This window comes from Lemur catta, chromosome 1, assembly GCF_020740605.2.
Source record: "Lemur catta isolate mLemCat1 chromosome 1, mLemCat1.pri, whole genome shotgun sequence".
Lineage (NCBI taxonomy): Eukaryota > Metazoa > Chordata > Mammalia > Primates > Lemuridae > Lemur > Lemur catta.
Window position 1 is genome coordinate 123,125,308 of NC_059128.1, and position 23,335 is coordinate 123,148,642.

At 44.1% G+C, this 23,335-nt stretch overlaps 1 protein-coding gene across 9 annotated transcripts in view; it reads right to left on the reverse strand.

Moving 5' to 3' along the window:
* The window catches only part of SVIL (supervillin), a 137,772-nt gene extending 118,407 nt beyond the window's left edge, over positions 1-19,365 (reverse strand). For 3 of the 9 annotated variants that reach the window (XM_045532836.1, XM_045532843.1, XM_045532822.1), the window contains exon 1: positions 18,252-19,060. The gene's annotated coding sequence lies outside the window, so the exon portion shown is untranslated. Of the gene's footprint in view, positions 1-18,251 lie in introns of all 9 variants that reach the window. The other 6 variants (XM_045532861.1, XM_045532853.1, XM_045532868.1 and 3 more) reach the window with 5 other exon arrangements.
* Positions 19,366-23,335: the final 3,970 nt, after the last annotated feature.

Genomic DNA, 23,335 nt, shown 5'->3' on the forward strand with positions numbered 1-23,335 from the left:
CGCCAGAACAAGGGGAGACTCTCTCATGCCGTGGACATTAGCTCCAGGAGACGTCAATGGCCCAGTGAGAGGGGCAGGGCTTTGGAATGGTGTGAAATCTGTCAGCAATATGTTGGCTCATTTTTCTCTAGAAATATTCGATCGACCCCAGGGAGTAGCCAGATGTTGGCAGGACTCACCTCTTCAGCTATCCCAGGAAAAGAAAATCAATTCTCAGCCCTTCTTCCCATTACAAGTAAGAAGAAAATCTGCTTCAACCCCGGGTGGCAGGTGTGTGCCAGCCAGGTGGTGAGGTCGTCTGCGAAAGGGCCTGGGAATCAGAGGAGTGCCATGGACAGCGACAGCTGACTGCGCAGTGACAATTGACTGCGCGTCCTCAGCGGCCCACAGAGAAGTAACCAATCCCCTTGTCCCAGTTATTCTCAGGGAGAATATCAAAGACTTCTCTGCTCTCCGTTCACCTCTCTTCCGGCTTCTCACGTGTTGGTCATGACGTCAGGCAATACAATGACTGAGCATTCTTTATACCCTACGTGACAGAGTGACGGAAGTGAGTTCTTCCGTGAGCTGGCTAGGACACGGCTGAATCGCCTGCACCCTGATAAATGACCTCCCTCCGCATGGATCAGAGCTTGGTGGCAGCACTGTCATCCCTGGGTGCTTTGCCCAAATACGCCCCAGTTCAACAAATGATTCATCTTTCCAATAAACAGCTCTGGAGCTTTGGACCCAGGAAAAATAAAAGAGGACATTATGAATTCTCTTGGATTTTAAATATGATTTTCTAAGAGATTTTTGTTATGCAGTTAAGGAAAAATAAACTTAGCAAAGGAAAAATTTTCAAAATATCCTTAGATCCTTTGTGCTTTTCCTAGTCACAAATGTCTGGACTACACAGGACAATTAGAACAACGTTCACAAAGCCCTTCTGGTGGGTTCCTTCACAGGCAGGACAGTCAGGTGGCAGGGGACCAAGACGCTACAGAGGGAGGGAGGGGCAGCCAATGGCATTGACCCCCTGCCATACACCAGGATTGCTTGGGAGAGGTTTGTAATCCCTGTCCTCTGGCCATGAGTAAACAGGTCTGGGTGGGGCTCAGTAAACTATATTTTTCAAGAGCTTTATCAAACAATTCTAATGATCATTCAATTTGCAAAACAATGACCCTGATGAATTATGACCTATTCCAAACCCATGGTTATATGGCTCTAGCTGAAATATTTCAGTGAATGCAGAATTTCCCTTCTATGCATAAATATGTAGATATCTATCTACAATTTCACATTGCCACCAGAAGAATATTCTCTTCTTTTGTGTATTTTTTAAAGGACCCACCTAAGGGTACTAAAATCCAGATAATCATCTTACATATGAGTTCCAAAAAACGCAACCAACTCCACATCAGTAGGAAAGTTTTCCTTTCACCTTGTGGGATGTATTAATAAGACCTTTGTGGCCAAGGTTTTCTCATCGTGAAACAGCTGCAGGTTGCTGGTTAAATCTTAGGTACTCAGCTTACCCTTCTCAGGAAACTGGCTATTGGAGTGGCCACTATGGCACCAGGAGTAGGAACCTTACATCATTGTTACCAAGATAAAACATTTTTAAGCCATTTTTTAAGTTAAAGGATATTAAATCATTTCTCTAGATTTCATGGAAATCGTAGCCTCAAATCATCTACTTTAAACACCAAAGTTACAAAAAAATTACAAATTTTTCTTTTTTTTTTTTTTTTGAGACAGAGTCTCACTCTGTTGCCCAGGCTAGAGTGCCGTGGCGTCAGCCTAGCTCACAGCAACCTCAAACTCCTGGGCTTAAGCAATCCTCCTGCCTCAGCCTCCCGAGTAGCTGGGACTACAGGCATGCACCACCATGCCTGGCTAATTTTTCCCTATATATATATTTTTAGCTGTCTATATAATTTCTTTCTATTTTTAGTAGAGAAGGGCTCTCATTCTTGCTCAGGCTGGTCTCGAACTCCTGAGCTCAAACAATCCGCCTATCTCGGCCTCCCAGAGTGCTAGAATTATAGGCGTGAACCACAGTGCCCAGCCACAATAAAATTTTAGTTAAAAAAAGTCCTTGCAGCTTAAGACTAAAAATAAAACCTATGAATCATCTTTGTCCTAATGAGGATTAATAATAATAATCATAATCATTCAATAAACAGGTAGCAGGTGGTGCTTTCAGAGTTCTAGATGTATCAACTCATTTGATCCTCGTAACAACTCTATGTGCTAGGCACTATTATCATTCCCAGTTTGCAGATGAGGAAACTGAGGGAGAGGTTAAGATACCTGCCTATGATAATACAAGTAGTAACTAAAAGTGGTGGAATCTGAACCTATACTAGTGGCTTCAGGGGCTACAGGAAAAGCCTGTAGTCAAATATCAGATTAGTAAACCTTTTAAGGTAAATGACAGCACCTATTTAAGAAATAGACCAATCAGTTGGTCTTTAAAAAAAAAAAAAAAAAAACTATCACACCAGGATCTAAGGATTTATCCTATCTCATTTGCTTTAGCTTTTATTAAACCATTTTCTAGACGTTTGCTACCTCATTTCTAAATCTTTTTAAATGATCTTAATTCTCTCAGTTATTTCTTAAAATCCAGGGGTGTATTATTTAGCATAGCCTTTGCTATCAATTCACAAAGCAAATTCAGCACAGCGCTGGGTTAAACAACAGATAGGATTTCAATTTTACTGGCAGAACCTTCTGTGTTTAATTACTCATTCTGTTAAAAGCTAAAACTGGTTAATCCTCGCTTGTCACCTGCAGCATAAAAAAATAGACCTGTCTAAAACAAAAATATGTAATTACTTTCCTTCTGGAAAAGGTGTGAATGAATCGGAAGTGTTACAAAGCAAGTTTTCACTAGGGAGCTTGACAGATGAGGAAATCAAACAGGCTTTCAGCTCTTTGTACGTTCAGGTCTTTGGTTCATTCAAGTGTGTGAGAGAGCGCGTGTGCGCGTTCCATTCATTAACTTCTTCCCTCCACAAATATTCATCGAGCACCTGCTATGTACTAGGCATCGGCGCAGTAAAGTTTAGAAGTCCTAAATAGCTGATGTAGTGTCAAAGAGAAGTACAAAAACATTTTCCAAATCCGGTTTAGATTTGTTTAAAGACATCTGCCTGTGCCCATCGATACAGGAGTGGATTAATCAAATGTGGTGTATGTACACCATGGAGTCCTATGCTCAGCCATGAAAAATAATCGTGAACTAACACCTCTTGCATTAACCTGGATGGAAATGGAGACCATTCTTCTAAGTGAAGTATCACAAGAATGGAAAAACACCACCTGTACTCACCATTAAATTGGAACTAGCGATCAACACCTATGTGCACATATGGAAATAACACTCATTGGAAATCATGCAGGTGAAGGCAGGAGGGGGCATGGGGAAATTCACACCTAATGGGTACAATGCACACTATCTAGGGGATGGGCACACTTACAACTTTGACTCAAATGGTACAAAAGCAATGTATGTAACCAAAACATTTGTACCCCCGTAATATTCTGAAATAAAATTTAAAAAAAGATATATGCCTGTTGGAAATATCCTATTCTCAGAACAGTTGAGAGTTCATCATACTTCAAACTTCCACACCGACTTCAGCACGTTCATTTCAGCCTAGCAAATGTGAGCTGAAGTTGATGTTTTTCCTTTCCAATTTGCAAGGACATCCCATCTAAACAATATGCTTTCAAAAAAGACCAAATTTAGTTTTTGTTTAAATCTTTATCAACTCAAGGTTACTTCCACATATTGCTATGTGGCTTATTAAATTTTCATTATTTGAGGAAATTGCATTTCCATTTTTAAGACAAAAACGTGTAAACCTGTTTTATAACACTGGGGTTCATGGACAAATATATGCATGCAAGTTGTTCCAAAATCAAATAAAATATACAATAAATTGATATACAAGATAGATTCCCAAAAAATAAAATCTCACATTGAAAATGTGGTCATCTGACATTGGGATTTACTGTACTACATTGATTTTCTTTTTATGTAAAGTGTGAAGGGGTCTGGAATATGCCACCCAAAACATGCCACTTTGTCATAAGGATTATTTTGAGCAACTGAGAATCAGCAAACACAGACCTCTCTGCCCTCAAACAGCAGGACATAAACTTCCCTTTGTGCAGGTTCCCCCGTGCCCCCCACACCAGGACGGGGAGAGCCACTCCCATCACCGGAGACGGAGCGCCAGCCCCAGGGTAAGTCCACATGAACAGACTTCACTAATCGTCCCTTGGTTTCCCCGTATGTTTCCCAATCACTTCCCCACAATTCATTGTCCCTTAAAGCTCAAATCCTCTTTCCTTTATTAAAAAGGATATGTAAGTGCCCAAGTCTAACAGCTTGAGTTTCACTTCCTTTCTGTGAACTCCCATGCACATAAAATATTTAAAAATTTGTGCTCTTTCATGCTGTTAATCTGACTTTTGTCAGTTAAATTTGCAGGCGCCCAGACACTAAACCTCAGCGGGTAAAAAGTCCCTCTTCCCTGACATGCGCATGACAGGTCATGTATTTCTCTTAAAAACAATGGGTTTTTTTTTTTACATTTCAAATAATAGCCAATTCTTTTGCCCAACCCTGACACGACAGAGCAGAGATTACAGCCATAGTGCGCGCAGAGCACCCAAGCAGTGATGCTCTTCTTCCTGAGGCCAGCCCCACGCAGAGGCCAGGTTGCTGGCTGGCTCTAGAATATTTTTTGTGTGCACAGATCCTGGGCAGGTGCTACGGGCACGTGCACGATGTCCCTCCACGGCACCGTCTAGCTGTTTACACCTAAGCCAACTAGAAAACAGGCAAATTCACATAAGAAATTCTGCCCACAAGTAGAAAATCTCCACAAAGTACGTGAAAGTTAACCATTTTTGGAGATTCCTTGGAAGGATCCTACGAGGTGAGATAACCATTTGGTGTCTATGTCCCCTCCAACGTCTCCTTGCTGCTGGAGGGCTCCACCCTCCCAACAGGGACTCGACTTTACTCAAATTGTTAGTAGTTTCTGTGCGGCTCTCTATGGAACAAGGGAAGCAGCTAAGCTGACCGATGCATGGCCAGATTTGACAGCAAATGGGGACACCTGATTTAAAAGACTGATGCCGGCCGGGCGCGGTGGCTCACACCTGTAATCCTAGCACTCTGGGAGGCCGAGGCGGGCATATGGTTTGAGCTCAGGAGTTTGAGACCAGTCTGAGCAAGAGCCAGACCCCATCTCTACTAAAAATAGAAATAAATTATATGGACATCTTAAAATATATATAGAAAAAACTAGCCGGGCATGGTGGCACATGCCTGTAGTCCCAGCTACTTGGGAGGCTGAGGCAGGAGGATCGCTTGAGCCCAGGACTTTGAGGTTGCTGTGAGCTAGGCTGATGCCATGGCACTCTAGCCCGGGCAACAGAGTAAGACTCTGTCTCAAACAATAAATAAATAAATAAATAAATAAATAAAATAAAAAAATAAAAGACTGATGCCTACTAGAACATTCCACAATCTAGCCACGATGTTAAGAGGTTTTCAAGTCCTGTCACACCACCCATCATTGTATCATCATGGGCCACAGGAAAATGTCCTGCTAGCCTCTAATCAGAGATAAAGTGATCACCAGAATATTCTTTCACATGCCAAGATCCTCAAAAGGTATGTGTCTGGGCACAGCCAGCATGTTCTCCACGATGCTGTCCAGCTGTTTAAACCTCAGTCAACCAGACAGCAACACTCAGGAAAGAATATTCACGCACAACGGGGTAGAACGCATGCAGACACGAGACTGCCAGCCAGGGTCGATGACACAGGCAGGAAAGGAATGTTCTTCCAGGGAGGTTGGCTAATCCCGTCCTCTTCACGACGGAGAATGTTTAATAAGTTTGATTTCACTCAAAACTCTGTAACAAGCCCAAACCCAACAGCTGTACATAGTTCGGATTAACAATCAAGACCTCAACTCATAATTCTCAGGCAAGAGGGTTTTATTGTATTGTTTGTCAAATTCAAGTTTTACTCGATGTCTGTAAAGCCGTGGAGAGGAAAATGCTGTCTTTCCTGACTGCACCCGGCTGCCTGCAGCTCCCCGACATGGCCAGACCCCTGAGGAGAGGAGGCGCAGCCCCCGGAGCCTCCGGTGGGATTTTTCTGGATTAGCGGCTGCACAAAGCAAGAGTCAAAGCCTGTTCAAACCCCAAGCCTTCCTCAGCTCTGCTCCTCACATGGACCCACTGTGCCGGCCCAGCCTGGACCTCTGACCACTGACAAAGCCCGAATGCCTGCATGCTGCTCGTGTGTGACTCCCCAGATGCGACGGTCCAGGCAGACCCCAGAGAACCGCTGGCCCTTTCACGGGCAGCAGGCTCTGCCCCAGACCACTCCTTCCGTTGGCATCTTACTGCAGAGAGCTGGCACAGCCACCAAGCGCTCCATCGCTCCCTGAGCAGGTAGGAGGGGGATTTTGTCCTAAAAGCTGCAACTCAAGCTCCAGGTAGCCAGAATGGCAGCAATCAAACCTCTCAGTGGGAAGATAATCAGAGGATGAACAACAGCCATGGCCAGAGGCCCTAGAATTTAAACTGAGACTCTTAAAATTAATGATCGTCTCTGACGTTCACAGAGGACCGACAGCAGACGCCAGGCACAGAAACATTTTCCAGCCACCCGTGTTCATGCTCTGTCACATGCTTGCTTTGCTGAGGCATGTATGTTGTAGGAGATTTCCAACACCAGAGCAGAAGTGTTTTCCAACAGACCATGAGTCATGGTCAGTGCCTGTGTGAGAAAAACCAGGGATGTGAAGTTCAGGACTTTGTGTAATTTGTTGGGCTGTCAAACTTTAATGACTCTTCTGCCAAAATGATTTTGTTCAGTTAAAACTAAAACTAACCAGACGGATGACAAATATTTACGATCAGGGTCAAGAGTGTTTACTCTTCAGCAGTTAGCTCTGAAAACAAAAGAGCTTTGACCAAAGATGGACTGACCACAGCCAGAGCGGGTAGTTAGTGCTCGTTAGCAGAGCCACAGACCTGCAGCAGCACTGTTTCAGGAGCCCATCCTTCCAGGAATTGGCCACAAACACAGGTGACAAAGTCCATCCCTTCCTGGCAGTATCTGTTTCTACAGGCCGCACACACACGCATACAATACGATATGGTTCCCTTAGAAAGTCAGAACTGCCAAATAATTACCATATTTCTAATTTTAAAATTGAGTTAACAAACACTAAGGCAGAGGCTGAGGTTTGATTTTAATTTTTGCTCTACTAAAATTAAACTAGAATGTCACGTACTCACTTTTTCCTTATTACCAGTGGCAAACTACATTTTTAAAAAGCTGTAAGGCTTTTCTTTTTTTTTGGCTGTTATTCATCCATATGCACACCTACATGTGTAATCCACACAGAAATAAAGATAGCAGAGAAGGACAGAGGACCAATTCGCTCTTACAAGAAATAACAGCTTCTTTCGACAAAGAGGAAATCAGAATTCATGTCTGGAATATAATAATTTTGAAAAGATCACTTTTCGTAGCAGCAGCGCGACAGTGGCTCTCGCCCTGTGTAAGGGGAGGCACACATACGTGTGAATACAGGCGGTTTGTAAGTATCACTGCACACAGGAAAGCCAGGGGAACTTACGCAGATCCACGGCCATGTTGTTGTGTCTTGACTTATAGGCTGAAGATGAAAAGACAGGAAACAAGAGAAAGAAAATAGGAGAAAAGAGAAGAAATATAGGCAGAGACAAAGAGGACAGAGGAGAGAAAAAGGGGAGAGGAAGAGAGAGAAGGAAGAGGAAGAAGGAAAAGAGAAGAGAGAGGAAGAGAGAAGGAGGCAGAGAGAGAAGAGAACCCTCCTTATATCGCCCCCGCATCCTTACCCACTCTTCCCACAGCCCAAATAAGGCCGGGCGCTAACTCCACATTCAACTGCGCAGTTATTTTCAACACGTCCATTCAGCCCGACAGCTGAGCTGAATTGTTTTTGCTGTGGAGTCACCTAATCCAATTCGGCCCATTTATTCATTGCCTATGTGAGGACTTACTCACCTTTTATTCTGTGTGTTTAATAACTGCACTGCTACGTTCTTGTGAGAAACAGATAAGTCTTGTTGTACTTCGTTTGGGAAACTCACTCTCATCTACGCAGTTCATTGTAGTTGAAAAGAAATGCAGCGGAGGATCATCCCACCTGCTAGTGTCACTCCACACGCGAGGACACTAGTGTGCTCTAGAGGCCTGCTCAGACCTGTCACAGCCAGGCACCGTGGGAGCCTGGTCCCAGGGGCATGTCTCGCCGGGGCGGCAGGCTCCTGGGGCTGTGAAGCCAGGGCCTTGGTGAGGGGCTTTCAGATGGGGGCGGGGCGGGAGGAGGATGCAGCGGTGGAGGCAGAGTGGGAGCAGGTGTGAGCCCAGGTTACGGTCACGAGAGCGTAAACACAGACAACAGGGAAGGAAAGGTGACCAACTCAGTCTAACGAGAAATAGCCTCTTGCCATAAAGCATACTGATGCCTAAACATCAGACTTCGATATTCCCCGGGCTTCCAAAAGACATCACAACAACTACCTGGGTGGTGGGCCCATGGGTAGGGGGGAGGCCCACAACCCTGGAGGTCCCACCCCACCGGCCAGCTTGGCCCTTCTCCATCCTAACAGCCCAGCCCCAGCCCTGCATGTCCTACATGTCCAAGTGTTCTCATCCTCTTCTGTTGTGCGTTCATTCTAACAATAGAGGTTATGAGGAAAACCTGAATGCACACACACACACATACACACACACACACACACACACAAAATGACACACATCAGAGGTTTCGGAGCAGCAGAGAACCTTCGAGACAGTTTGGGTTAAGACCTCATTTTTCAGGTCAGAAAACTCCCTGGGAGGTTAAGTGACTTGCACAGGTTCACAAGGGTGGTGTCCTTACGATCGTGCCACCCGACTCCACACACATGCTAAATGGTCAGGCGTTTATGAGTTGCGAGCATGGGGGTGGGAAACACATGATATCTTTAGGAGCCACAGCAGGCACTCAAAAATAACTGGAATGAATAAATAAATGATGAGTATTTAGCACGGTTCGCTTGGTAAGAACAAGATCTCACACAAGCCATCACCACAGAAGAGTCTCCTCATCATATACATCACAGCCCTGGTTCCCAAAGGATGTCTTGAGTTATATCCATAAGTTTTAAAAAGTTAAAAGCAAAAACAAACAAAAGACCAATTAAACCAATTTCTTGAAGGACCCCATGACCTTAAGCCAAAACACAAGCTTAGGAAAGGACAACAAAGCTGCCAAAGGTGCTGTCAACAATTAGAGCCTGCAACACTCCCCCCCCAGCCACTTGGTCCCTGATTTCAAAGCAGCTCCCTCCAAACTGCTCACTGAGCAAGAGCTGCCTTGTGGGGTTGCCTTGAAGGATGTAACTCAATGTTATCAGTGCTGGTGAGACTGCAAAGCATGTTCTTTGAATACATGATTCAAAATGTAGAAATGAACTTCGAATGTGTTCAGGACCACGAAGAACCTACAAAACTACCCAGTGTGTGTGTGTGTGTGTGTGTATGTGTGTGTGCATGCTTGCACTGGGGGTGCATACGTGTGTGCTGGTGGAAAGAATGAGGAATCCTCAGAAAATTTTCCTCTGATAGAATAAACTTCAATTTCATTTGAAAAACACAATAGTTTAGATTTTTCCTCTGTGATCCAAACGTGACAGATTACATAGCACTGCTGTCCTTCAGGTCCCATCAGCAGATGCATAAAGAGCAAACCCACTTCCCCTGCTCTTGCATTGTCAACACACACAGCAACTATGATTGGACTGATTAAAATGAAGTCAATGATGAAGCCCAGTCTTCCAGTGGCGCTGGCCACATTTCCACGTGCTCAGTGGCCAGTGGCTACCCAGCAGAACCAGCACCAATTAGAGAACATTCCCTTCAACAAAGATTGTCCCATCCTATTGGTCGGTGTTGACCCAGACTCACAGGCTGTCCTGACCTTGTTTCAGCAGGTGGATGGGGCCCTCTACGCAACGCTGAGGTTCAGCCAGGCATTGTCTAGAGACCTCCAGGCACTTACAAGATCCCACTTCTATATAAATGTAGTCATGAGCTACATGGTAACATTTTGGTCAACAATGAAGCACATATAGGACTGTGGTCCCACAGATTATAATGGCTATATCATACAACCAGGTGTGTCGTAGGCTACAGCATCCAGGTGTGTGGAAGTAACTCTGTGATGTTCACACAATGATGAAATAGCCTAACGACACATTTCTCAGAAAGAGTAGCCTCATTGTTAAGTGTTGACTTTAACCTCTCTTGCATTTGTTCTTAACTTTGGGGAGTCACAGCCCCTTTAAGAAAAGGGCTAAAAACAATGGATCTTCTCCTCTACTAAATGAGCTCTCAAAAAAAATTTTTTTTCATATGGTTTGCAGGAGATATTCTAACCTTCTAAAGGTTAGAAGGTTCATGGACCTCAGTTTAAAAATATCTGTTCAATGAAATCATCATTTACAGTGGCTACCAGAAATAAAACTTTCCTGCAATAACAATTTTTGCTTCACCTGCCCTAAGTTAGCTGTCAGCCTTTTTGTTTTTAATTTGAACTCATTATATTATAGAAATCATCATCTGCTGTCACGTTAGCCAGAGAGATGCTACGTGCACAACAATATATTTGCTTAGAAAACTCTCCCATTAAAATACTAAGGCAATTTGTTCTCCTTAATCTTAGAGCATTCACTTCCCATCTGATTATCATTTGCATCTACAGCTACTGAATAAACTGTAACTCACTTCTAATGAAATAATTATCTTGTGAAGGACAAATCTTGAAATGTTTATAGTCCTATAAACCAAGCAAGCTCTTCCCACTTGTGCACTTGTGTTAAATGTAGAAATAGTAGTAACATAAATGTAGGCAGAACAGCAGCTAATGTACTAGCTTGTATAAAATCAGCTTCACCCAGTGACAGAGGTGACAACGACGGATTACCTTAATAAGAAAAGACCACAGAAAGATTACAGACTCCAAAGTTTCAGCTGTCAGACAGATTCTCTGATACTACTAGTGATACAAAATAGTTCATCTAATGTTAATGAACTCTTCCTGAAGTCATTTCAAAGTCTTCAGGTAAAACTACCTTTATTTTGCATTTTTATGAAGTTTTACAAAGTTTTGAGAGAAAGTCTGAAAGTAAGAAAGAAGTTGATTCAATGATTTATTTCTGTTACACCCCGGTTGAATGATATCAAGGTCAACCTTGGCAGTGAATCAACATTTTATAGATAGTACTTTATGATGGCAGAGAGAACGTGAATTTAAAAACATACAGAAAAATGAGTATTTGACTTGTACTTGCCTAAATTAAATAGATTTTTAAAAAGCGTATGAACTTTATCAGTATTAATTATAGGGGAAGAGAGAATTTCAGAAGACAGAAAATGCAAACAGTAGGTAGATACTAAACCTAGTAAGTACCTTCTTTGGATTAGGAACCACAGTAGGTTGGGTTTTTTTTCTGGTCAGCTTTGAGGTATAATTGACAAATAAAAATTGTATATACTCAGGGGGTGCAACGTGATGTTTTGATATAAAAGTTGAACTCACAGAAACAGAATAAAAGGATGTTATCAGGGGTTGGGGTAAGGAGATGTTGGTCAAAGAGTACAAACTTTGTTTACAAAGTAACAATATGAATTAAGTTCTGAAGACTGAAGACACAGCATGGGGACTGTGGTTAATATAAAGGCATCACTGTATACTTGAAATTCGCTAAGAGGTTAGATTTTAAGTTTTCCCACCACACACACACACACACACACACACACACACACACACACACACACACACAGGTAATGCTGGGAAGCCATGGCAGGTGTTTTAAATTCTGCTATTTAACTAAGCCCTTGAATGACAGAGGCAGAGCTGAGGATCAAGACAACCAGGCGGCACTTGAGTTCCATTCCATTTGAACTTAACCCCCATGAGGACAGGGATTTTGTTTTCATTGCTCTTTCCCAACACCTGTCCAGTCCCTGGCACATAGTAAGTGCTCAGAAAACAACTGCCTACAGTGAATGAGTGCCTGGCAGTGAGCTCATAAACTTAACGGAGAAAGAAACCCAAGCCCATTCCTATCCTGTTATGAACAGGAAGGTTCTGTCTCAGGCATCCCTGCTGGAGCTTGCTGTGACCGTGCTGGGCTTTCACATCAGGAGAAAAAGCAAAAGTCCAAAAGATAAATCTAGTTAGAGAAAAGAAAATTTACATATTTAAGTACACACAAAAGAAACTATGAGAGCTTAATCTGCAGAAATGGGAGAAACTTTCCAAAACAAAGGACTGAGGGCAAAGAATAGCAGTCAGGCCGTGGCCGACAAAGAAGGAAGGAACAGGCTGCACATTTCAACAGAAACATGCAAGGACAGTGAGAAGACTTGTTTTTTCCTTTTAAACAATCTTCCTCAAGGCATTTCTAACTTGTTCCGGCTCTTCTACCTTGAACCACCTTCCAGATACAGGATGTCTCCTTTCCAGGGAAGACCAGAATATTTTCAAGCTCTGAAATCCTTGGATTACAGAATCCAAACAAGTAGAAAGGCCTTAGAAATCCTGCAGTCCAACCGTCATTCAGATGAATGAGGCCACTGAGGCTCAGAGAGGTTAAGAATTCACCCAAGGCCACACAGCTGGTTCTTAATGAAGACCAGTGCTGTGACCTCGTCCTCTGGCCATGGCTCCAAGCACCCCTCGGGGTCTAACAGCTTCAATTTCCAAATGAAATGTTCTTCCTCCACTGAGAGCAGGGAAAACACATCTTTAGAATTTGGGGAGCTGGCTGAGGGGTGGGGAGAGCACAGAGCTTGTTTGCTGTGGCCGTGTCACATCAGTGTGCTCCCACGTGCTCCGCACTCTGCATCCTGCAACTTCCTTTTGAGACACGCAAGCACCGTGAGCTGCCGAAAAGCTCCCCGAGTCTCTGGAGAGAAGACCTGACACAAATCCAAATAAACAGATTCCAGCTCAGATGAGAGGCTCCCGTGTCGGGGTGGAACACATTGCACGAGGCTTAGTCACCCTCGTCTGGGGCACTACAACCATTTTTATCGAATCATGGAACTTTTAAAGATTTAACGCTTTCAATCAAAAATGTATGAAATCACAAAGCCAAGCAATTATGGATTATGAGTGTCTGTGGCTAGAATGGACATCTGGCAGAAATTACGACAATGAGCATAATTTGGAGAGGTATCTAATTCTTAACCACACACCCAGACATCTTCTCCTAACCTGACTCAAACCTGTGGAGTCATTAGCTGGGTTAGATATCCGAAGACATATTTTAGAACAAATAATAAGATATTAAAATGCCATTTGTCTTTGGGTCTCATAATAGCAACTGCTAAAGGAATGAATTAATTACAAAATAAATGAACATAGCTGAATTTTGTGACTAATCTAGCATACGGAAACTAAAATTTTAATCAGCTTAAATTAAACAAAAAAAAATTCTAAGAAAATTTGTATACACAAAGAGTGCTAAAATTTTCAAAGGCTATTTTAGCTTTTATAACCTACCTCTTAATTCAATATATTTTCAGCTGCTGAAAATCAACTGCTTTCCTATTTGCTTTTTGGCTAGAGTGGTTGGTTTGTTTCTGTTGAGTGTGACATGTGCAACTGCAATGCGTATCTATTTAAATTTTTTGGTTAAATGAGGTAAAATCAGGTACAATGTTTCAGAATGTATGAAGAAGAGTATTTAAAAATCTTAAAATATTTAAAGTATCTGAAATCTTAAAAATCTAAAAAGGTCAATATGGCTTTTCTGTTCAAGGACTATGTATCCGAGCCTAAGTTACTTGCCCACTGTCCATACTTGGAACATAGCAGAAAATCCAGAAAGAGACTCTGACTAGCTAGAACGCTGCTCACAGCAACAGGTGCGTTGTTTATACAGAGCCCTTTGTGTCTTCACTCAGAACCTAACTGTTCTTTTCAATGCGTGATTCTGTCAATACTAGATGTAGAGGACACAAACCCTCACACAGCTAATTAGAAGCTGACTTCTAATAACAAAGAGAAAATAAGCTCTCTGAGCTAAATGAACACATCCCACTTGAAATCAACAGATCACATAATTCACCCTATAAAGAGCAGCCCTGGAATTTTTGATCTTAAATGAACTGGGAGAAGGGAGAACTGGGCAAGTGAAGAGACAGAAAATGATTTTTAAAACAAGGCCGCCAGGGGATCCCAGGATGACAGCAGTCTGCGAACACCGTGTGCAGAGGGCAGCGCCCCCCAAACCCAGACCTGAGACGGAATTGTCAAGGGGTTCACCCCAGGCAGACCTGCGGGGAGGCCAAAGCGATCGGGACTCCCAAAAGGTCTGAGACAGGAGAACAGAAGAGCTCGTGTGGGTGCTGCGGGGTAAATGGGCAGGAAAAGGAAAGAGTGACAGCTCGAGGTCAAGGGGAGCTTTATTTAGAATGCAGGAAACTTGAGCATGTTTTCAGCACGAAGAGAAGGAGCCAGGAGGAAGGCAGAGTTGAAAACAAGACACACGGGAGGGAACTGTGTAGGCAAAGAGTGGGAGAAAAGCATGAAAGCCCAGGGGAGTGGACAGCCTTGGAAGGCCCCCTGAACCCCCGCGAGGCCTTCTTCAAAGCCCCTGAACCCCCTGGTTCCTTCCACCCCGGGCATTCCCCCAGGAAGTAGTCTGAAGGGAGCTACTCAAAGCTGGTCCCCAGCCCAGAGGATTCAGCCTCACCTGGATCCCATTTGTGAGTCTCTGGCTCCACCCCAGACTTTAAAGCAGTGGTTACGAATATGAGCATTGAAGTCAGGTAGATCTGGGTTCAGATCTAGCTCTCCTGGACCCCATGGTACGTGCCCTTGGGCAAGCAAGCCTCTCTAAGCCTCAGTTTCTTCCTCAGCAGCATGGGGATAAGGCTACTAATATTTCTCAGGGGCATTATGGAAATTAAATGATATGATGTAGAGAGGTAAAGAGTTTGGCATGGAACCTGGCACACGGTAGTGACGGGTGGCTTGTTACTATTGTCCATCCCTGCCAGCCTGACTGCTGTAATAGCTTCACTGTGTCCCTGTCAGACCCCTCTAGGGAATGTGGTCGCCAAGGACAGGGAACATCCAACCCTGAGCTCTGCAGAGGTGAAGTAAGTGCTCAGTAAATATGTGCTGAAATGAACAAATCCAGGGCTGTGACACGGGTAAATGAATGATCCCAAAGCAAATATGAAAACTATTTCTTTTACTATATTTATACAAAAACCAGTTAGACATAGGTTATGAACTTGTTTGGGATTAAAGGATCAACTTTTGGAAGAGGACAAGCAAATTGTGAGGCAAAATACGTGCCTCTTTCAAAACCTCCTACGACAGGGAGTGTGCCCAGGAGGGTCAGAGATCTCTCTAAGTTAATATCAAGCTGTTCCCCCAAGGTCAACAGAGCAAAGCACCCCCCGGGGTGTGTGACCTAAGACGAAGTTTAATGCTTTGGGAAAAGCACTTTGGTCAAATCGCGCCACTAGATAGGTGAGTTTTTCCATTGCAGGCCAGCTCCAAAAATTGAAGTGACTGACTTCCCTGAGCACACCCTCCCCTTCCCTGTGCTGGTGACAGTGTGGACGCAGACACCCCGCCAGGCTTGCTCAGTAAGACAAATCTTTCTGCCTGCATTATTAGATATGAGAAACCACAGAGAACTTGTAACACACAACGCCTGCCTCCGCAGTGAATGATACATAACCATGGCAAAGGTATTTGAGGGACACGCCTTAGTAGGTAATTTTGATATCAAGAACCCACAAGTCATTATAATCCAATTCAGTGCAATCAAGTGGACATTTGTGCCCCACTGGGTTGAAGGCACTGGGCTGGGCAGGAGGACTGAGGTCCTGGTGCCTCACTGGGCACCCCCATGCAGAGGACCGGAGAACCAGGACACAGCGCCAGGGGCCCTACGGTACAGGCTGGAGGCAAGACCCTCGAGGCCAGAGGCAGAAGGTCAGAGGAAGCTTCTGGACACATCATCTTGTTTGCTATCACTTCCCTGGCAGGCAGAAGAAGGCCGAACACTTCAGACAGAGCTGCCAGCAAAGCCGCAGTGGCCTGGAAGAGCCAAAGGGGGACTAAGGAGCCCAGGCTTTTGCACGTGAGCGTGAGGGACCACAGGGCTGCCTGGAGGAGTGGCACGATCCGGTCTTTGTTCAGGAAGGGCAATCTGAGCATGGACTAGATAAAGCCCCTGGGGGCCAAGGGACCCACTGGGGCAATACAGTAATCCCGGCAGGAGACAGCAGGGCTTGGCAGGAGGTGGCTGGCAGGTGGTGGCAGGCCTTGGGAACCTCCAGGGAGAGGGAGTTGAGACTGACCACAAGGTCCCTGGTTCAGTCACAGAACAATGAAGCCCAGAACTGCCAGAAAGTTCCAGATCAGGCGATACTCCTGGTCACGGCGTGGCACTCTTAGGATCAATGCTTTAACACGAAATTTCAGTGAGTGCCCTAAAAGCCCAGGCAGCCCCAGAGCTGGGAGATGACTTCCAATTAATCAAGGTTTCCAGGGCTGGCTTTTAATGCTAACAATAAAAAGAGGCCTCTGGTGGCTCATTTTCTGTAACCCTCCCTGCAGCCTGTGACCTCTGCATGCTGGAGCTCACTGGCCAACCTTATAAAATCCAGTGGCCCTTTGCTTTGGATACAATGCCTCAGCTGTAGAATATTAAATGACCCCAGGTATTGCCAAAGATGTTCATTCTGAATTGAAATCCAAAGTCTCCCGAGGTCTGGTTACCAAGAAACAGTTTGTCTCAAAAACAGAAGCAAAGATAAGTAAGTGTCTGTTGAATGGAAGACTGATGCTCACTGCAAGCTGGATGCTGTAGCCCAATTCTGCTCTGCAGGGCATGTGCGTGGCCCCTGTGAGACTGATCCCAAGAAAGCTTTATACTGGGGGCCAACAAGCCTTGTCTGAAGGAGACGTCAATAGCAAACCCCCTCTCCCACCCCACCGTGTGGCCTTTGCTCATCCCCACAGCAGAGACACAGGGGACCCATTCCTGGCAGGACACTCGACCGCTTGGCTCCTCTTCTCTCGGGCTGGTGAGAAGAGGCAGCCCAGTAAGCCCAGCGCTCTCCTGCTCCTCTGGAGATGGAGGGTGTAGTTTATACCCGGCCACTTTTTCCAACAGGGGACACCACCAGCATCGTGGCCAGGGTGACGCTATATGGGACTTTCTTTCCCCTATGGTGCATCCAGTGCGCATCTGCAATTCTTAACCACATTCCCCCACATGCCATGACAGCTATTGGGAAAACCAGAAGCAGCCCCGGCATTTCCAAACCGCAGTGTTCCCCGATGAAGTTCTTCTCTATAAATACTCTGTTTGCCTCCCTGATAAAAATAATTGCTGCCCATACTTGTCCATCTGATATGGTATACAGAAACAATCTTTTTTTTTAAAGGAGCAATATGTCAAATAAATCTGGAACATTCTGAGCCGATTGCTGTTTTTCGGCACAAGCACATCACCAAGCTAAATTACAGAGAGAACACAGCTAGCTGGAGGCATTTTTTTTTCTTGGGGAATTTAAAAATGAAATACAGTTCAAAACCTAGAACCTATAGTGAGATTTTTTCTTATAAATTTGGGAGTATCAGAAGTTCTAAAAATCAAACCTGAACAATCAGAGAACCCAGGTGAAGAACCCTCAAAACAAACATTATACAAGACGATCCCTGGTGATATATATTTCCACACATATTATGATAGAAGCAAAATAAAACTTGCCCTTCTGAACTTCACCCCCATACTTGGGATATAATTATTAAAGTACTTTGCATTGTGAATATACTTTAATTCTAAGACTTCAAGTGCTAACGTTTAGATAGAATGTACTTACTAAGTTATATTAGTCAAACTGTTAGTAATAAACCTCTCTGTACCATAAAGTCCTTTAAGAAAAAACAAAACAAAACAAAACAAAAATGCCCAATCCTTCCAAACCTAAAAATTATGCCCCAGGGTATGTGCAGAAGCTATAATAACTGGCAAACACTGGCAGGAATATTCCAGTGCTCACAGTCAACAGATCTTAGGAAGCATGCATAGACAGATGGCACTTACAAAACCCAAATGGCTTTAGAGTTATAGGAAGATTTTTCACTTACTTCAAATTTCTGTATAATTCTTGTTCCTCTAAGTTAAAGGGGGAGGGGAAATCACACTGCAATTCCTTATTTTTCTAATTAAAAAATAAAACACGTTATATCCTCTAATCCAGCTTGGGATGTCCTGTAGTATTTTCTCAGAGTCTCTTTCCAATGACTACTACTTCCAAATGCTAAACAAAAAGTAAAATATCAAAAGTTAGCCCAAGTAACTTGCACAAAACCAAATATCACAATGCAAAACAAGGCAACGTGCATCCATCAGAAGCGACGATTCAGAACAGGATAAATTTAGAAGGGTGCTTTCCAGAAGGCATTTGGGTGTCAAGTTCAGGAAATAGGTGAAGGCTACATCCCAAAAGTTTCTCTCCAAAAAGAACACCAAAGTGTTAACAAAAAGAGTCTTCTTTTTGAAGTTTTCCGTCCGCTGGTGTCCTCGAGGCTGAACTTCCCCAACCTGGCCTTGGCAGAGCCATCCATTACTGGGCAGATCCCCGTGAAACCTGAGGACCCTGCAGGCTGTCAGGACGCGGGCAGAGCAGTGGAGCAAACTCCACATGGGCCGGGCCTTTTATGGCCTGAACTCGAGAGCCTTGATACCAGCTAATCTACCAGATATAGCTCTGGAAACCGAGAGGAGCCCATCAGCTGTTGCAGCAGGGCTGGCCAGCAGCTACTTCACATGCAATCGGCCTGTCCTCATTGTCTTTCAGCTTGTTTCAGAGAGAAACTAAAAATACAACAGCAGTCTACTGAACACCACAGATAGGGATAGGCAAACATTTCTCTAACTTCACTTTTAGGTTAAAGAACACACAATCCTTGATAAAACTCAATCACTGGACACCCCAAAAGTAAGTAACATACATATTACACATGCATATTTACGAAACAGCATGCTACAGTGGCACATGTCTCTTTACAAGTTTATGAATGGTGTCGACCTCTGTGGATTTCTTACCATTTCTAATAACCGTAGAAAACCAATCATCAAAGAAAAAACTGTGCTGCAAGTAATTTCTTTAAAACTATGCAAATATTTTGCCTTCTATCCAAAGTCAATACTCTCAATTAGCAAAATCTACCTTCCTGTGGATCCCAGGCAGGTCACCTCTCTTGAAATCCAGGTGAACCTTAACTACTGGGGAAAAAAAAAAAATGAACTGTTAAGCACAACCACTTCTTCAAAAGCCACTTCCACTTTTTAAACATTAAAAGGCCATTTACTTTTTTTCAGCATTGAAACTAAATATTACAACCCCGGTTAGAAAAACACTTACAATGACAGTGTCCCGGTAGTTTGCCAAGAATACCAGAGAGACTCAATGGTCCATCACAAACCCCATTCACTGGGAGGCTGGAGCGAAGGCTGTGTGCTATGCGGGGCCTCCGGGTGGTATGCCTCCTGATGCCACTGTCCCCAGACCACCAGCTGCACCAGGCAGTGCAGCGCGGCTGCACAGCGCAGATCTGAATTCCTGTTACTAATCAACCCTGCGGGACAATGTCTCCCCCTAAGCAGACAGTCCTATGGCCAGGTGAAAAGATGATAGATACCCAGGACAGGCATCATAATTAAACACTGGCTTCCTGACTATTTTGTGTGAGGGGTAAAAATTACCATTTGTCCAAGCCGAATTTTTTACCCACCTCGAGATGACGAACAAACAAAACTTCCCCAGCATAACTTTTGCATCCTAACCTTTCTAACTGGCCCTTATCTTATTCATAGTTCCCCAGTTTGGTTTTTCCCTCATTCTAGAGTTTATTTTGTCTTGTTTTATATATTTATATAAGATGCTTTAAACCCTTCCTGGAGAAAGGCAGAGTAAAAATAAATTTAAAAAGCAGTTGACTATCTGGGATTCTGGGGCTTTTCTTTAAAGAAAAGATAGGAGGAGAAAATGAATCACTGTTACCCACAATAGTGCAGTTTTTCTCCTAAAAAAGACACCCTCCCACAAAATAAACATCTCACTTTTGTATGCCTCTCAAGCTTTCGCTCAACTGCATCCCTGTAGCAACCAAACTGTCCAATTTAACACATCAGGGTCTAATAGCGTAATTCTTCTCAATCACTTCTTTTATACACCCTTTTTCTGCTGGATTATTTGAATCCCAGTTCATTCTTCCTGTGCAACCTGTGTACACACTTACCTAAATTTCCTTGTTGTCTTCCTAACTCAGAAAACTCTTGCCACACCCACTTCTTTCCACATAATGATAATCGTGAACTGTAAAAGTTAATCTAGTAAAGATGTCAATCATTCCCAAATTGACCTATCGGTGAGTTTAACACAATTCCTATCAAACCCCATAAGGATTTTTGCCAGATATAGACAAGCTTGTTCTAAAATTTCTACATAAAGATGCAGGCCCTAGACTAGCTAGAACAATCTTGAAAAAGAAGAAGAAAGAGAGAGGAATCCCTCCACCCACACCGAGGCCTAGAATCCAGCTCTAGCAGTCAAGACCGCGCAGCGCTGACAAAGGGGCAGGCACGCAACACCGACCCACAGAATAGATCAGAGAACCCAGACAGGCCCACACAGTCGTGCCAAGCTGATTCTCATGCCTTTCAACAAATGGTGCTGGGGCAATTGGACATCCTAGGCAAAATAAATAAATAAATAAATACGGGAGCTGCTACTTAATCCTCAGTGTGGAACATCCACACCACGGAACACTGCTCAGCAATAAAAAGGAACAGACCATTGATACCTGCAGTGGCCTGCATAAAAATCGAGGGCGTTATACCAAATGAAAACAAGCCAATTCCAAAATGTTAGTTGTCGCACGATTCCATTTATACAACATTCCCCAGCCGACAACATAGTAGTAATGGGGACAGACAGCAGCTGTCAGAGGTCAGGGGGCCATACCAAGGCAACACGAAGGCTCCCTGTTCTGGAATTTCTCCTCCTCCTCCTGACTGTGTCAATATCAATATCCTGGCTGTGATGCTGTTACACGTGGTATAAAGACGCCAGCACTGGGGAAACTGGGTGAAAGATACACACACAAACCTCCTGCAAATGACACTTCCAAATACAATCCACTGGTAAAGGGGCTGTTTACCCCAACTCTACTTTAAATAAATCCATAATGATTGACTTATTATCCATGCTATCTTAAGAACTTCAAATTGGAAATATTTCTTTTTTTCTACAAGAAAGCCACTGACCCAAAGCAAAATATTTGCTATAGAATAAGAAGTGGAAAGCCTTTCTTTCCAATGGAATATGATTCTTTAGTAGGATGTTTGGATACTTAAAAAGAGCCCCTCTAATACCCAGGGCCTGTCCAATCACAGAAAATGACACCCCCACAGACTTTTCAGTTCAATCCACTGCTCTAGATTGTTAAATTTCAAAACCTGAACTACACTGGACAATAGTAAGAAAACAACTCTTTGAAAAGCGAGGACACTAGGTCTTTTTAAAAAGACAGGTCTCGCTGTGTTGCCCAGGCTAGACTCGAACTCCTGGGCTCAAGCGATCCTCCCACCTCAGCAGCCCGAGTTGCTGGGACTACAGGCACCTGGCTTCACATCTGAATGCTACTATAAATATCATGGAAAAATTTTACACTCTAGAGTTCATAGTCTTAGAGGCCTCATTTTTGAAAACAAAAAGACAACATGACAGTCGAGCCTCCGAGCAGCAGAGTGGCGGATGGGAGTGTCTTGGTGCCCTTTATCTGCAGACCCCATAACATAAACATTCGAACATCCAGAACTGCCACTTCTGAGGGCCAAATAACTGATGCTGGACTTTTCTTTTGGAGACGATTAGCTCTACAGAATGCTGGGTCACACACAGGACAGATGAGGCTGCTTCTCAGTTCATTGAGGGGATCACAGAAAGCCCAAGAATAGCTCCAGCCTCTCACCTCCTGCTCCCCAAATTCCTTCAGTCCCAGCTGCCCCTGCAAGCTCTTGTCTCTACTGTCACTAATCTTCCAGAACCACTGTCTGCTCTCCCCAGCACCACTCACCTGCCATCAGCTTTGCCATTGGGTTCCGGCTCCCTCTGTGCCCCAGAAACTGCTCTCCCGACAGCAGATCCTGGTCATGCTGCATCTGGGCTGGGCCCCTCTCCAGTGTTAGACACTTTCTGACCACTTCTGCCTTCACGGAATGTCTCTTTATAAAAAATTCTTGAACACTCCTTTCCTGGGCTCTGCCCGTGACTCACTGACCTATCTACCTCTCCCCTCCCTCCAGTGTCCAAATGTTTCCCAGGACACTGACCTTGGTGGTCTTCTTGTCCACCGCCCCCTGCAGAGTGAGTTCTGCCACACCTGAAGTAGAATTCCAGATGTTGGTGATTCCCTGGAGCTCAGAATACCAGGATAATCTCATGGGAACATGAAACTCAAGACAAATAACGCTACATTCATCATCTCACATCAGAAAACTGGCTCCTGTCTTCCTAACTAGAACCTCATCATCAGCAACATGGTCACCCAAACTAGACACCGGGCCACTCTGAACTTCAGCCTCCTTCTCTACTCCACTCCCTGTTGATGTTCTCATGCGCTCGAGTCAGGATTATTACAGAGCCTCCATACTGTTCTTCCACCTCCTACCTCCAGCTCCCCAAACCCCTCCTCACTGTAGTTCCAAGAATGGCCTTTGAACTGCCCAGTCCTGGCTGTTTGCTCCCAACCAAACCCTCTTCATGAGCTGAGCTGCTTCTCCAGTGGACGAGTGGGTGGCAGTCACCCCTCACCCATGGCAGCTCCAGCGGCAAACTTACTGAATTACATTGTTTGAGGGGTAAATGCCAGAATATCCCTGTAAGACCCACTGCTACCCGCTTGCATTTAGATATTCATCAGTGGGAGAAAAGCTATCTGGTTACAAATAAATATGTTGGAAATTACACTTAACCCAGTGATGATCTCATATAGACTAAGATCCGTGGCGACTTTCATGGTTGTATTCCTCGGAGCTGTGAAGGCCATAAGGAACTGTAATGAATTGATTTATGCCAGTGTCATGTCTAGATAAACCCAGGAGAGACGCGACTCATGTGGACATCATACAGCATACAGCACTTGTGTTAGTTGAAAGCAAAACA